Below are 14,440 nucleotides of genomic sequence, written 5' to 3' on the forward strand. Positions count from 1 at the left end.
TTCCAGATTTTCAAGTTCTGTTGAGTATAGGCTTTTGTAGTAGAATCTGATAAGTTTTTTAATATTTTAAGTTTCTGTTGTTATATCTCGCTTTCATTTCTGATTTTGTTAATTTGGATACTGTCTCTGTGCCCTCTGGTTAGTCTGGTTAAGGGTTTATCTTTCTTGTTGATTTTTTTTTCAAAGAACTTGCTCATGCTTTTAGTTGTTCTTTTTATAGTTCTTTTAGTTTCAACTTGGTTGACTTTGGCAATGAGATAGATTATTTCTTGTCATCTTCTCCTCTTGGGTGTATTTGCTTCTTTTTATTCTAGAACATTCAGGTATTATGTGAAGCTGCATTTTCTTTTTGAAGATATTCAGATCTATGACTTTTCCTCTTAGCATTGCTTTCATTGTGTCCCATATGTTGGGGTATGTTGTACCTAAATTTTAATTAAATTCTAGAAAGTATTTAATTTCTTTCTTTATTTCTTCCTAGACCAAGTTATCATTGAGTAGAACATTGTTCAACTTCCATGTGTATGTGGTCTTTCTGTTATTTTTTTATTGAAGACCAACTTTAGTCCACGGTGACCTGATACAATGCATAGATCAAGGACCTCCATATAAAACCTGATAAGCTGAAACTAATAGAAGAGAAAGTGGGGAAAAGCCTCAAACACATAGGTACAGGGGACATTATTTTGAATAGAACAGCAGTTACTTATGGTCTAAGATCAAAAATTAACAAATGGGACCTCATAAAATTGCAAAGCTTCTGTAAGGCAAAGTACATTGTCAATAGGACAAAACAGCAACCAACAGATTGGAAAATGATCTTTATCAATCCTACATCCAATAGAGAGTTAATGTCCAATATATACAAAGAACTGTAGAAGTTACACTCCAGAGAAACAAATAACCATATTCAAAATGAGGGACAGAGCTAAACAAAGGATTCTCAACTGAAGAGTGTTGAATGGCCAAGAAACACCTAAAGAAATGTTTCACATTTTGAGTAATCATGGAAGTGAAAATCAAAACAACCCCGAGATTGTACCTCATACCAGTTAGAATGTCTAAGAGCAAAAACTTAGGTGACAGCAGATGATGGCAAGGATGTGGAGAAAGAGGAATTTTTTCTACATTGTTTGTGGGACTGCAAGCTGGCACACCTACTTTGGAAATCAGTCCGGAGGTTCCTCAGAAAATTGGACTACATGAAAACTCAGCTATACCACTCCTGGACATAGACCCAAAAGATGCTCCTACATTTAACAAGGACTCATGCTCCACCATGTTTATTGGAACCTTATTTATAATAACCAGAAGCTGGAAAGAATCTAGATGTCCTTCAACAGAGAAATAGTTACAGAAAATGTACAATTACAAAATGGAGTACTACTCATCTTTTAAAAACAATGAATTCATGAAATTCTTAGGCAAAATAGATGGAACTAGAAACTATCATCCTGAGTGAGGTAACCCAGTCACAAAAGAACACACATGGCTTGCCCTCACTTTTAAGTGGATATTAGCCCTACCACATGAAGCTCAAGAAGGGTAACCAAAGAGTGGATGCTTTAGTCCTTCTTAGAAGAGGAAACAAAATTTTCATAGGAGGAAATTCAGAGACAATGTGTGGAGCAGAGACTGAAGGAAATGTCATTCAGAAATGGCCCCACCCAATGGATCCATCCCATACACAGTTTCCAAACCCTTACAATATTGTGAATGCTAAGAAGTGCATTATGACAGGTGCCTGGTATAGCCATCTCCTGAGGGACTCTGCTAGACCCTGAGAAATACAGACAGATGCTCTCAACCAACCACTGGACTTAAAATGTGTGGAGAACATTTTGGTGCCACTGGACAGTTGGCAGCAAGAATCTTTTACATCACCGTGGACAGTCAGAAGCTGGACAAGGCAGTAATCTGTCTCTGGCCCTATACTCAGGAAACTGACCCAGATTAAGAACATTTGCATTGGAAACTCAGGGCAGAACATTTGCATTTGAAGCTCAGGGCAGAACACTTAGAATTGTAGCTCAGGGCAGCACATTTACACTTGTAGCTCAAGGCAGGTTCAGCAGATGTAAGTATGGAAGTCTCTTTGTCACCTGAGAACCGCTCTTGTCCCTGATCTCTACACCTAGCCTTCAGAAAAATGTTTACAGAACTTTTGATCATTAACTTGCTTGTTCCAGACTCAGAACTGATGTTATTTTTCTGCAAGTGGCTTAAAAGAAGACTGAATTATAAAAGGCTTCGCTTCAGCCTCAGAACTGGCTGAAGTCATGTCACGATTTTGACTGTCTCTGTCTCTCTCTCTCTCTCTCTCTCTCTCTCTCTCTCTCTCTCTATCTCTATCTATCTGTGCTCCTGCCCTGGGGAACATGTTTTTGCCTGAGTTGGTCTCGGACAAAAATGGGACCCTGATGGAAGAGTTAGAAAAAGGACTGAAGGAGCTGAAAAGGTTTTCATACCCATAGGAAGAACAATATCAATCAACCAAAATCCCCAGATCTCCCAGAGATCAAACCACCAACCAAAGAGTACACATGAAGGGACCTATGTCTCCAGGCACATATGTAGCAGGTAAAGGTTTTATTGGGTACCAAGGAGAGGAGAGGCCCTTGACCCTGTGAAGACTCAATGCCCCTTTGTAGGGGAGTGCCAGGGTGGAAGATTGGAGGGAGTGGATGGGTGGGTGGGGAACACTCGCATAGAAGGAGTAGGGGGAGGAGATTGGGGGTTCCAGAGAGGAAATTGAGAAAAGGGATAACATTTGAAATGTAAGTAAAGATAATACCCAATAAACAAAAACAGTTGTTAGTTCATAAATGATGCTATTTTAACATCCAATACCTCTATACATTTTTAAAGTTTATCTACTTTGTCCTCAATAAATTGAACGTTCAGAAAAATATTCCTGAATTGTAGAGTAAATAATATATCTCTGGGTATATATGATGTATTTGTATCTGTATCGATATGATATTGATCTGTCTGTGTCTTTGTATATGCATGTGTAGCTATTCATTCACAAGTATATGTGCAAATAAAATCCAGTTGTTTTCATTACTCGTTGTCTTATATTTTCAGTCTCTTAATGAACTTCAGATCACTATACTAGCCAGACTTGCTTATTAGTGGCCTCCAACTGTCTTCCAGGTTCCATCTCTATAGGACAAAGATTTTGGGTGTTCAACTTCTACACTCACATATATACATAGGGTTTGGACCTCTGAAGTCAGGTCTTCATGTTTTATGACAAGCATTTTACCCACTTACCAAACTCTTGAGCCCTAGTATATCCTTGGAATGGTAAAGAAAATAGGGCATAGTTTAACCAGCTTAATCAATAGTTCTTCCATCTCTAAGATAATATACTTGTGTTGAACTAAATATTCACCTGCTTACTACAGTCCTAGACCTAACACTCAGGTTCTGTTTACTTGGAGAAATTTGTTTAGATGAGAGATATTACCAAAAGTAATAATGTCATTGCCCCCTAAGGCAATGTAGCTAACTTATATGTAGCTAACTCAGCAGTCATGCCCTAACATTTTGTTCATACTTTCCAAAAGAAATGTTTCAATGCATGGTTCTCAAATATGATTCAAATCATGTTTAATGTCTCTACCCCTTACAGCAAACCCAAGAGCGCTAAACTGCACTCTGTCCCTTAAGCTCCACTTTCTGGCCAACCACTCTGTGTGAATTCATAGACTGCCAAAACCAGGAACATGTATATGACATATAAAACAGCAGCTGGGCCTTCATGTGGGACTCCTAAAGTTGATCAAGGGCTATCTCTGACTGCATCTCCTGCTTCTGGGTTCCTTCGCCTAACTAAGCTGCTTTGTCTACCCCAGCAGAGGTAAATATGCTCAGTCTTTCACCATCTTGATATCTCAAAGCTGATTGCTATCCATGAAAATATTAGGAGAGGAGGGATGGAAGGGGGTTGGAGGTCAAATAGAGGGACTGGAAGAAGAGGGAAGGAAACCTGCAATCAGGATGTAAAGTAAATAAATAATTAATAAAACAACAGAAAAATCTTCTCTACTCTTAATTTACTACTTATCTGAATAAATACTTAATAAAATTCATAATTAATAAATTATTAATATAAAATGTATTTCTATGAAACTATGTTTTTACCTTTATTGAGCTTGCATTTTCTTAAAGGCACTGAAATTTTTAAATAGTAGACTTTAATATGTCCACACATCTAATATCTGAAATAAAATGTTAATTTATTGTACAAAATCAAATATCAATGAACACTGAACAAAAGGCATTTAGTGGACATTTCAGGTCTTAACGTGTGCTCTCTCCTTTGCTCATTTGAGTTAAGAAATAGAGAAAACATTCAAAATTTATTTTTAAGTTTAAAATTTTAGGGTCGTAAAGATGGTTCTAAAGTTAAGAGGATGTACTGTTCCTTGAAAGGACCTGGGTTCAATGCCCAATAACAAATTCAGGTGGCTCACAACCAATTTTAACTTCAGTTACAGAGAATCAAGTACCCCTAGCCTCTCTGGAGACCCTCATTTATTTTCTCACATCCAAACCTATGCCAAAATACACACACACACACACACACACACACACACACACACAAAATTATATATATATATATATATATATATATATATATATATATATATATATATATATATATATATCTTATTAAAATAAAATATGCATCCCATAATTTAAGTTACACTAGTACATGACCTTTGCACTGGACTTCTGGTGTCTTTAACTATTGTAAGTATATACTTGGTGAACTGTTGACAGTAACAACCTTTTACACACGGCAAGAGCTCAGGAATAACATGAGAATAAGCTGGTGTTTTACCCTCTTAAAATGTGCAAGACTGGAAAGGTTGCTCAGGGGTTAGAGTCCTGGCTAGTCTGCTAGAGGACCCAGGTTTGATTCTCAGCACCTACACATTGGCTCATAACTGTGTGTGTCTTACGGTTTAGGGAAAATGATGTAAGCTTCCATATTCTATAAGCACTGTTGGTGTTTCATGTACACACACACATATAGGCAATGAACTTATCCACATATTTTTAAAATAAAAACAATGATTTCTTTGTTGAAAATCTACAGATAGTACCAATATGGTGATATATTAGAAAAAAGGAGTGAAGACAAGCAGATGACTCAAGCTAAATGTCATTAATCGGGACAGCGTTACATGTTCCCTCCTAGACTCCAAGAGAACATGCTTTTTTATTTCAGTTTGGCTCAGCTATACACTTTTTAGAATCAAGGCATATTTGTCAGTACCTAGGGAGGTCCAGTTTCAGTCAGGGAAAAAAAAAACAAGGTTAAAGCTGATGGATGATGGGAAGGAAGGGTTGTGGTAAGTACCTTTCACAAACCTTTATATCAGACAGTTGTTTAAAAAACTAAAAGAGCTGGAACTTTATATTGGTATATGTTGAGTTAATGAGTGTGGCTTATTATTACATTGTCTCCAGAGAGGTAAGTGAGGAGTGTTTACTATCATTATATTTTATAAATGTGTGTTTGAATATCATCTGTCAACACCTTTACTTTCTTTAGAACAGATGGTATTTTTAGCACTTTAGATTGTAAGTCAATATGCATCTTTTTTTCTTTCTTTCTTCCTGTTCAGTTTATTCTGCTTTTATGCTTTATTTGTATAAGACTAATTTGCAACAAATAATTCAAAAGAATTTCATCAGGGAAACCAGCATGATGGTTCAGAGTTTAAGAACACTTCATCATCTTTGAGAGAAACTAGGTTCAGTTACCAGGACTCATATAAGGAAGTTCACAAACACTTGCATTTCAGAGCTTCCAGTCCCCTGTGAGTTACTCAATCACATGCACATGAGCACACATGCATATGCATAAATAAAAATAATTGTTTAAAATGCCACTAGGTAAGATGTCTTCATGCATGTGAAATGTGTTTTATGTATTCCAGGAAGGAAAACATATTGGATTAAAATGAAACTAATACCTATAAAGGATAAAGAGCCTCACAGGACAGACCTGAGTGTCTGTGCATATGCACAGAAGATATACCTTGCTCAGACATTCATAGGCTTGTAGTGTTTTCTATAGGCAAGATTACAGTCTTTCAAATAGTACAAAATGAAAAGAGGGGAAAATAATAAGAAAGGAGGGGAAATGAGGACCAGAGAATTCATAGACAAATGTCTAAGACAATAAACCACACTAGTTTGCAGATTTTGCTGCTGGTTTTACACATGAGAAATACTGATGGTTATTGTTACCCTGTCTTAGGGCAGTATTTGAGCTAAGTTCTCATTAACATATGAAAAGTAAGTAAGAGATAAATGAAGACCTCTTAGAAGTGGTACTGAGTTGAACCAATTGCAATGTTTTGGAACACAAGATAATGACAGCAAATTTTTTACTAAAATCTAGACTGTCTTATTCTGAATTAGGTAACATAGTGAAGGAAAAAGCTAAAAGCCATCATGAAAATGTATATAGAGGCGATAGATAGTAGGTGGTATGTAGACAGATGATAGAGCCTTAGATTTATATTACATAGACTGACCACCAGACAGATGAATTAGGTAGGTAGGTAGGTATGTAGGTAGGTAGAGAGCCAGATAGATGATAGATAGATAAATAGAAAAGTAGGTAGATAGAAAGAAAAGAAGATGAGAGATACATAATAGATAGATAGATAGATAGATAGATAGATGATAGATAGATAGATAGATAGATAGATAGATAGATAGAGAGATGATAGATAGATAGATAGATAGATAGATAGATAGATAGATAGATAGATAGATAGATAGATTGCCGGAAACCTACTGGCCTGGAGAAGGCAGTGGTGGAGAGCACAGAGCAGGACTCTGGTGATGGCTTTAAAGTCAGAAGGTCTCAGGACTTTCTAGCTCTCTAACTGTACTGAAAAGCTGATGACAACTTCTAAAAGGTCCTAAAAACTTTCTTGCTCTTTCTGAGTGTAAACGGCTAGTGGTTTAAGAGACTGATACACCTGCAGCCTAACAGCAGGGAATTAAGTAATGTGGTCTTTGTTTTACCTGAGCTAGAACTTCTGGGCTCTAACTTCCATCCTGCTAGTTGAAAGTCACAGGAAGAAAATGGGACACTTAGAAATGAGATTATAATGTTTACTACTAAGTTTTAAAAAGTTTCCTATGAAAGCTATATAAGAGATAAAAAGGAAAGATCTTAAACAGGGGGCAGGGAGTTTTAGCAAGGAAAAAAAATTCTTTCTAAGGGAAAAATCTTTCTTTTATGTCTATGCAGAGAAAGGAAAAAAATATATCCTAAGTTTCTTCTGCTCTTTGTCCTCAGTACTTATACATCTTTCAGAATTCATGATTACATGTTTAAAAGTTCATCACAAGTTCACACAAAAAATCAAATCATAAATCAAAATAGAAATTTACAACTGATAATATTTACATGCATGTCCATTAGGAGTACTTACCTGGCTAAATCTCCACAGCTTATTAGTGAAGTTTTGCATAGATAAACCCAGTCAATATTTTAACTTCCTTCCTAGCACCTACAATAAATTGTTAGTTCCCTTGATGGGCTTTGGTTAATGGTTTTACAACCTCCTGATATGTGCCCTGAGTAGGAGAAGTTTGGTTACTATCTAAGATCAGTTAGCTGGTGACAGTTGGGAGAACAGCAGAGTTCTCACTGCACTTCTGACTATCTGAAAAAGACTTAATAGCATTCCCACTGTAAAAAAAAAACTTAATAACCAATGTTATAATTCTAGGAATTTTTTTCAACTTTTTTATTGGATATTCTCTTCATTTAAATTTCAGATGCTATCTCTTCTTCATAATCCAATTCCCCCTTCCCTTACCATTGTCTCCATGAAGGCACTCCCTCTTCCAACCACCCTCTCCCTTCTCAGCACCTTGGAGTTCCCTTATACTAGGAAAACAAACTTTCACTGGACCAAAGGCCTCTCCTTTCACTGATGTCAGAAAATGCTGTCCTCTGCTGCATATGTACCTTGGGCCATGGGTCTCTCCATGAGAACTCATTGGTTGGTGTTTTAGTCCCTGGGAGCTGTGGTGGGTTTGGTTAGTTGATCATTTTTTTCTGCCCACGGGGTTGCAGACCCTTTCAGAGCCTTCAGTCTTTTCTCTCACTAATTTTAGGAATTCTTATGAGATCACTATTAAGACTTAAGAAGTCATCTATTTGTCTATATAATATTATCACAAGACAGTACATTTTTGTAGATCTGCAGATATATGCTCCAAAAGGGTGTGCTAGTACTTAGTGATTGTTATATATGTTTAATAATAACAGGAAAAGCATTTTAAAAGCAGGAATCTTTCCTAAAATGCATTCCTTACCGCCTTGCTTAATAAGGTCGAATCAGTTGCAGATTATATAGTAATCTGAGGCGGCCATGTCAGGATGATCATCTGCTAGTTATTAGCTTGTCTTGTGGCTCCTGACAGATGATAGATAATAGAAAGATGATGATAGATGGTAAAGTGCCTGTTATTGACAAAATTTGAGTAATGATATATTCAAAATCAACCAGAAGGCCAAATAAATAACACGTATAGTGACATATATGCAGTGGCAGAGGCAGTTAAAAATAATGAACAAATTACATTTAATGTGTGCCAGATCCTTCAAGTCAGTCAGAGAAAAAATGAAATAAGAAAGTTGGCATTTAATATATATGTAGACTGAGATGCTCTCATCTCCTAAACCTTCTCGTGCAAGTGGTTGTGACCTATAATTATCCTCCAACATGTTTGATACGCACCACTCTGAGTTCAAATTGCTTGCCCATCAAGATTTAGCTATCCCTTTGTAAAGGAAGCATTTAGAAGCATATATCATAAACATATAATCTTGCCGAAAACTCATTCTCTGGGAGTCAGTGGCACTTCCAATATGTTTTGAAAGATATTTTTATAAAATTAAAAAGTATGTATCTATTTAAATAACTTTTCCAAATGTCTATTCATTTTCTTTATTACATTTAAATTACCTAAAGGCCTATGACAAAACTTATATCCTTGCAATGAGATCTTGATCTATGGAGGAGAGGTTGGTTGCTATTTTTATTTTTAATGTCTGGACTTTTGGGCTCCTTTTGTTTGTTGTGTTTTCTTTTTAGCATTATGCTTAAAATTAAATTTGGGAAACACAGCAAACATAACAATGTGTACTTTGATTTCATTTAATTATAACCCCACAGCCCTGTACACATATCTGATTACATGGAATGTCTATGTAAGGCAAACCTGCTCTTCATGCCTCACAGGAAGTACTCACATGCATATGTCCCACGGACTGCATGTTAGAATGGCTTAAACATCTGCCAAAAAACAACTGGAGCTGAGACTGTGAGGAAGCCAGAGTGCTCATGCAGTATGAGATGAAACAGTACTACTACGATAAAACCAGAATGTGGCATTCCATTACACATTAAATACACATCTAAGTCTTCACTAAAGCGCGCATAAGCAGCACTGGAATTTCTCACCACTGACTTCATAAATGAGATGTAGGTGTGAATACTCTCTTCTAGCTTCAAAGTTTCCTTATCCCTAGTGGACTTCTGAGTCACTTCCATCCTGCAGAAAGGTAACTGACGGCAATATTCTTAATACATGAAAATGATAAATGGCAGGAGAGGGAGAAGCATGTACTCCCATGGCCACACAGTCAGGAGTACATAATGGGTTTTGCACAATCACCTCACCTCCACCTTTCCTGATGGTAAGTTCTATCACTGTCCACTTAACTAGAGGACCTTTGCAAAGAGTTTGAAAAAGCACTTCCTTATGCTACAGCAGACAGGTATAAACTTAGTACAGCTGTCACATTGTATCTCGTATGATGCACATCACATAGCAGTGCTGTGTGTAATGGAGACAGAAATCAGAAAGAATGATGTAGTATGGTGACCGAAGCTGAGGACTCCTGGATGTAAATGTCTCTTCATTGCCTTGTAGAAATAAAATCTTTAACTAACCTAATCTTTCTGTAGAAGCACACTAGTTATTCTAATTGGACTAACTATAATGTTATAATAAACAGCTTCATTCCTGACTCATTATGATTAACAGCCTTTACTTTACAAAGTGAATTTAGCGATAAGTGTGCATGTGGGATTACTTGGTGTGCTACAGAGAATCCTACAAAATCAAAGACTGAATTATGGCCAAAGCTATTGGGTTTGGAACAAAAAATATTTTCTTTCTCATTTATATATTTTTTCATTTTGATGCATTAAAATAAAAACACTGGTGATAATTCATGGCACAGCACAGTATTAAATGGCCTAGACACACTTTTGTGAGGATTTCTTGAGAAATTTTAGCCCTTGTGAACATGTGGATAAAAATTTATTTTCTTGTAAAAAAAACCCAATTTTTTGTTTGGGACTAAATGACAATTTTAAAAATAGAACAAGATAAGAAAGAGTAAAGCATTGGTGAATACAGCATCATAGGCCCATCGTTGATTAAATAAAGAAAAAAAATGGTTTCTATGTCAGAAATATAAGAAAAACCAGGAAAGAGAATACCTCACATTTGAGGGCATTTTTAGAGTGAGGACACCGAGTCCACTGGGAAATTTAGAGGTAAAGAAATGGTGGTGGAGAACTTGCTTTACACTGAAGAAGAAGACCTAATCGTACTGCAAAGAAGTAACATCATAACCACTTTCTTCACTACAACACAACCTCTCAAAGGAACAAAGAGGTATAACAGAAGTACCAGCTTCTGGAATCTTAAGATTTTCTTTACATGAGTAAACTTTTCTCAGTTTCATTCATGAGAAGGTTTGGATCACCTTGCAAAGGCAATACCTCCTAAAAGATCTTCCTTGGAGACTTTCAACATAAATTATAGAGCAAAGCACCCTCTAACAAACCATGGTAACAGCCTTGACTCAAAGACAGTAGTGTTCATAATTCTCCCTTCAAGATGTGAGACTGATTACCTTCCCCTTGAATGGGACTAGGTATATTTCACATCAATTAATACTTGGATAAGGTGGAGATGCCGGCTAGAGTGCCAGCAGCTAGGTGACAGGGACATACCTCTGCATCCTTGCAGATTCCTTGCATTATTTGGCTCAGGTTTTAACATTCTGGGGAAGCTAATGTCAAAGCCTGAGCAGCATAGCAGCACAGTAGAGAGAGGCACAAGGGCTGATAGCCAGAGAACTGACACTCCTGAGACGAGAAACCCAGCCTCAGTTTACCTCATAAACACACTCCATACTAGATGGTTTGTGCATCCAATGCCATCATTCCAGAACCATCATCAAATGTACTCATCAATTCCTTCAATTGTGAAATTGTTATTAAGCAATAAATAATTTGTGCCACTACTGTAATTTTTGGCAAAATGTGTAATTGGAATCTGTTTTATGTCTAATGTAATAAACTGTGAGAACAACAGTGAATTATTCATTGAAATATCTATAATATTAAGATTCCATGATTTTTAGAACATCACAGAACTTTTATTTTCAAAGTCATTTCTTCTTAGGAATTTTGTCACATCACACACATAAAAATTGGTATGTAGTTAAGCTCTGGTCTCTTCATGTATTTTGAAAGTGAATACAGATGTGCACACACACACACACACACACACACACACACACACACACACACACACACATACGCCATACACATACAAAAATACAAAAAACATCACCTTTTTTTGGCCAATATGTGGTCGGGGAGAGAAACACACTGAATTGTTTTACACACATGTTTCTAACAGGAAAACCATAACTAAATGGTAAATGGCCAAAGACATTTCAGCATGAAATGAAATAATAAAGAGTAAGAAAGATAATTTTCATGAATATGCATGTTCTCAAACCAAATTATGCATAAATAATCATTAAAATCTCTAAAATTGTGTTCCTTCAATGCAGTTTTCTCTGAAACTTTAATATTATATTTTAGAGTCAATGACAAATGGTAGTAATGTATTTTGACAGGAAAGTATGTTCTTACCAACGATACCAACTCTATATTCAGGAACTTATGATTGATTATTGACAACATACAAGCTTAACCCTTGTCCTAGCATCAATAGATGTCATGAATCAGTTTTAACAAAGATCTTATAAAATGCTTAGTTCAATGGTTGACCAGTGCGACATTTTCAAATTGAGCTGTAATGCTGTTACATTTGCATAATGTCTTGTCTTAAGCAAAAAAGTATGACCAACTCAATAGTGATTAGTTCGCAAAGAACAAAGTCAGCACTAATTTAAGGAAAACCCAGTTTTAATCAGGAAACTTCATTTTGATTCATCACCTTTTGGTTCCAATCAGTCTTCACTCGAATGCTAAATAAACGTGATGGTTAAGTTTGTGCTCATTACTATAAAATCAGACTTTGTCATAATGATTGAATATTTTTTAATACTTCAGTTGATATCTGTATGATAACATCATATAACACCCATAGTGACAATAAGATTGATGATGTACAAAGACAACGAGTAGTATGTAACAGATCAGACACAAAAATATTAACACCATGAATGACAATCAATAATCAGCAATACAAATATCTTTTAATACCATGAAGGATAGAATTGCTATTTCTAATCCACAGATTCATCTTGGCTTTTATATACAGTCACAAACTGACATAAAGCCATGTAAACTATGCTTAATATTTGTAATTAAAACCTATATAGAATGGCGTCATATTATAACAATGTATTACACAGTATAGTAAAACAATTTAAAGCAGTTGCCATTGCATGAATGGTCAAAGCATATTCGCATATAACTGCTACTGCATTTTCAACTTTAGTATAAAAATCTATAGTACAAGTAACTTCATTTTAGATTACCAGCTTGGACTTTGGGGTAGACAGTACTTGGTCTGTTGTAGGTTCGCTATCTGTATGACTATTTCTCTGTATATCTCAGTCTGTTTTATGTTTACCCAAGAACTTTTATACAGCACAATTTCCCAATTAAATGAATGCCACTTATTTATTTTGAGTATTTAATTCATAAAAGCTTTATCATCGCATAAGGAAACACAGAACTGAGAAACATAGATAATCTATTTTTAATAATTCACTATAATTTAGGCATTTTAAATCTCACTTAACTCTTGCTATGTATGGTAGTACATTTTCTGTATAAAGACAAAGCTACCAAAAACTGATCTACCTGGTAAGCTCCCAAGTCATAGTGCCACCGTACTGGCATTAACTAATCAATGAAGAACCTAATGAGTGTGTGTGTGTGTGTTTCTCTTATAACATGCCTAATATTTACCTAATAACTATACTCATTATTTATTGAGGACACACTGTTTGCTTAGGGTTCAGTTGCTGGGATAAAAACACCAGGACCATAAAAATCTTGTGGAAGAAAGGGTTTATTTTAGCTTACAACTCTCAGATCACACCCTACCACTGAGCAAAATCACGGCAGGAACTCAAACAGAAAAGGAACCTGGAAGCAGGTTCCAATGCAGAAACTCCTAGGAGGGCTAATCACAGGATTGTTCCTCATATCTTGCTCAGCTTGACTTCTTATATCACCTAGAACCACCAGTATAGGGATGGCAGCTCCCACAATAGACTGGGTCCTCCCTTATCAAACATCAATCCAAATAAAATAAATAAATAAAATAAACCGTAGACTTGCTCATAATCCGACCAACCTTGTAGGGGCAATGTCTCCATTGGAGTCCCCTTTCCCAGAAGAACTATACTTGAAACAGTACTAGGCTGCACACACCACAACTTTGCTGTGCTTAGAAATGCTACTTCAGTGTTTTACTTAGAAATCATTGTAAACAGCTGACTCGCCACCTGAAAGCACAGAAATGTGAAAATGATAGCACTGCGTAAGCCACGGAATATACCTTTGGCCTGCAAATGAAGGCTTGACCTCAGATGTGAATATGCACATGAGTGAAACACAAGTATACTGCCACATTGTGAGCATCCACAAGTGAGCACTGAAGTGCCAACTCTGGACTTTGAGGTTATAAATACATTTTTAGCAAGAAGTTGAATTCACAACCACAGGATCTAAGAATAATGAGGATTGATTATATGCAGTCTGGGTGATTGATACACCTTATTTATAAAACACATTTCAAAGTATAGCTTTGGAATTTAAAGACCACAATTTTTCTATGACCTTCCAACAACGGATATCCAATATATTCCTAACAACTCATCCTCAGTTTCACCGGAAACTTCCTATCTCTGTGCACACTTCCTTGCCAGTGTCTCATGTGGTTCTTCACATCTCAAAATCCAAGCTCCTCCTTCCATGCGAGCCAGCTCCTCACTGTCCCGAGTGACCTTTCCATCTACCTGTCATGCTCCACTCCTTATTTTCCTTTGTTTTCTTCTCAAGTCTTCTAGTAAATCACATGATCTGACAACACGATTTCT

This window comes from Micromys minutus, assembly GCF_963924665.1.
Source record: "Micromys minutus genome assembly, chromosome: 14".
NCBI lineage: Eukaryota > Metazoa > Chordata > Mammalia > Rodentia > Muridae > Micromys > Micromys minutus.